The 3411-nt window shown below is 33.6% G+C and overlaps 1 long non-coding RNA gene across 1 annotated transcript; it reads right to left on the bottom strand.

Annotated features, from left to right (window-relative positions):
* Window positions 1-668: 668 nt before the first annotated feature.
* On the bottom strand, window positions 669-1565 carry LOC148762077 (uncharacterized). The gene is made up of 2 exons (XR_016026940.1): window positions 1476-1565; window positions 669-827 (listed from the first exon to the last, which is right to left on the bottom strand). It is a non-coding gene; the product is annotated as an uncharacterized LOC148762077 (long non-coding RNA).
* Window positions 1566-3411: the final 1846 nt, after the last annotated feature.

Consider the following 3411-nt stretch of genomic DNA (forward strand, 5'->3'; position numbering starts at 1 on the left):
CAATAAAGTAAATCATCATAAACTGGGTTATAGCATTAGAACACATTTTGTTCAAAACACGTAAAGAGGCTTATGAATCTCATAAAAATCTAGGCTTGTACCATAAATCCATTCTCGGGGACACCTTGGCCGAGGCATCCTACCGAGACCGCCAAGGCTATTAAAATTCACATTTCACATAAATCATGTTTTTGTTTTGAAAACATAGCCGTTCCTTGGCGTTGGCTGAGTTCCCCCTCACGTGGTGGTTTAGCGTGAAGTGAACCCTAAACTTTACCCCAGGAGATACCCTACGCGCCTCTCCGTTCGAGGTAAGAATATAATGGGGTTTACCGTGCCCCTCTAAAAGGCTGGTCCACAGAAACCCCCTACTGTAGTGATTAATTAATATATAATCCACCATATAATAAAACTCAATAACATGATATGGCAATTTTGTAATTCGTAGTTTTTCAAGGTAACCAAACAATTCGCATTTCAATACAATTGCCAACTAGCCAATCATGCTCGATTTATCATAAGCCAGTTAATTTAAACAATCAAATTGCCACAATTAACAGTCTCCGTGTACTCTATTTTTCAAAATTACTATTAATTTCAAAACAATTTATAATTTAATTTCATTGAAACTCATTTATTCATAAAACATGAAAATTTATCTTTTTAAATTCTTTTTTCCATAGAATTCATGAAAGCATTTAAAAACCACCCTAGATAATTAAAATGACAGTAAGTTTACTCACTATGTCTAGAATGCAGACTTTCGAAGCACTCTGTCTACTGGTCCTCGGATGCAATTTCCTTGCCTTTATCGGAGGACTCACCACCTTGACACAATACAAAATCGAGAGTTTCACCAAGTTGGTACTAAATCAAAATTAAATTAATTTAGATTACCAATGCATGATATGGAATGCAAAATGCACTGGTAACTATCTAAACCCGGTATTTGCCTAATTCGTCTTATCACCCGATTAAATTCCTAACGGGTCCGTTTAAACTCCAATTTAATTCTTTTCAGTTTCTATACCTCAATTGCACCCAAATTAACTTAATGTCCCTCAGTGTGGTGCAAATTATCAGTCCCAATAGCAAATTACGAAAATACCCCTAGTGGGTAAAAATTCATATTTTTGCTCCGAAAATTCCCATTATTTTTCTAGGCTCATAATTCATCATTCCTTAACCAATTCTCCTAGAATAAAATCAAACTCATCCTCACTCACTACATGGTAAATTCAGCCATTAATGGTTGGGGGAGAAAATAAATTCTTTTCTTGTTGTTTTGTTTCTAAATATGCTAAACTAACTAAAAACACTAACATAAATTAAAATCAAATAAATCCAACAACTTTCTCTCTCCTAACCCATTTTTCCAGAATTTAATTCATCATGAAAACATGTAATTTAATCATGGAAAATAAAGAGAAATGCTTGGGAATAAGAAAACTCAAGCTTAATAGAAAAAAACTCACCTTTTTCACTTAATTTCCTTGAAAATTCACACTTTTTCTTTGATTTTCTCTCTCTAGGGTTTTGTTTTTGTTTTCTCTCTCTTCTTGCTGGTTTGGCCGGCCATGGGGTGGAAGATGGGCTGATTTTGTGCCTTTTAAAAAGGAAAATAATAAATTAATAAAGGCATGACACATGGCATCATGTAATTGGCCCGTTTTTTAAAATTTTAAAAATTTAAAACATTTTATCTCCACCACATGTTTAGTCAAGGGTCAAAGATGAAGACAAGGAAGACCATGTGCTGGAAAAAATATCCTGGTGGTGGAAAATTACAATTTTGCCCCTGAGGTGGCAAAATTACCATTTTACCCCTATACTCCAAATTATACCGAAATTAAAATTTTTCACTTCTAAACCTCAAATCATACTTCAATAAGTCAAATTATACTCTAATAAGTCAAATGGGGTCAAAAAAAATCTTTTCTAAAATTCCCATTTTGTCCCCAAGTGGCAAATGACCATTTTGCCCCTAGTTAGTGAAAATTCCGATTTGACTCCAAATTGATCCTCAAACTCCAAATTACCATTTTAAGTCATCCATGAACTGTGAAACTCTTAATCTCACCTTAAAATTCCTATTTGATCTAGTTCGAGGATTAAATAAACTTTGTTGTACCTCTAGGTACAATACCGACTTTTGTAAATTTTTCGGGACTCTCCTAGCATGCAATCATGCTATCATCACATGTATGTCATGAATAGTATTTTATAAGGTCGGGCTTTACACAAACCCTCATTTGAAACGAATTGCTTTTATAATCTTGCATTTTTATATTTAACTGATATGTCGTTTGCTTGTTTCCCATCTACGTCCTACTCGCTGAGTCGATGATTATCACTGAGTCTGTCAAGCCCGACCTTATAAAATACTTTCCATGTCATTCATATGATTGACAATATGCTTGCATACTTGGAAAGCCCTGAAAGAAAAATCGTTAAAAGACGACAATGTACCAAATGGTACAATTAAGTTAATTTAAGTCTCGAACTAGATCAAATAGAGAATTTAAAATGAAATTAAGAATATTAAAGTCCCAGAATGGTTTAATATGGTGATTTGGAGTTCGAGGATCAATTTGAAGTCAAACTAGAATTTTTACTGTCCAGGGACAAAATGGTCATTTGCCACCCAAGGACACAATGGGAATTTTTAGAAAAGAATTTTTTTAGCCCCATTTGACTTATTGGAGTATGATTTGAGTATTGGAGTATAATTTGAGGGTTTGGCAGTGAAAAAGTTTAATTCCAGTAATTTCTAGAGTGTAGGGGCAAAATCGTAATTTTGCCACTCGCGGACAAAATTTGAGATTTTGAGAGAATTTAGATCAAATTTGACAAATTGGAGAATGGTATGAGTATAAGGGATGAAAAATATGTCTATGGGCAATTTTTCAATTTTTGGGGCAAAAATGTAATTTTTGACTTTTACGGGGGTAAAAGTGTAAATTTCAAAAATTACTCCACCAAGACTTTGGATAAGTCTGAGAATTTTACCTAAGCTATGGATATTTGGGACAAGTGTATGGTGAAAATTTGGAAACAAATGGATGGCTAGAATTTAAGGAATTAATAAAACATTAAAAAAATGAATAAAATAATATTATATTATTTTAGCCTTTAAAAAGGTAAAAATTCCGGAATTCTCATCTTCTTCAGCTGTCCAAACCAGGGGAGAAAAGGGGAAAAAAAAAACAAGAATCCTACCTGAAAAATTTGGAGAAAATCAAGAGAAATCAAGAAATCAAGCATTAAAAAGGTAAATTTCATTGATTTTCCTTGTGATTTTCACTACCCATGCATTTTTTTCTCATTTCCATGCAAAATTAGAAAGTGGGTATGGACACCCATGCTGGCCAAACCTCCATGGATGAGTTTTGAGCTTGATTTTTGGTTGAT

Source organism: Theobroma cacao, chromosome 6 (assembly GCF_053813885.1).
Source record: "Theobroma cacao isolate CCN51 chromosome 6, ASM5381388v1, whole genome shotgun sequence".
Taxonomy (NCBI): domain Eukaryota; kingdom Viridiplantae; phylum Streptophyta; class Magnoliopsida; order Malvales; family Malvaceae; genus Theobroma; species Theobroma cacao.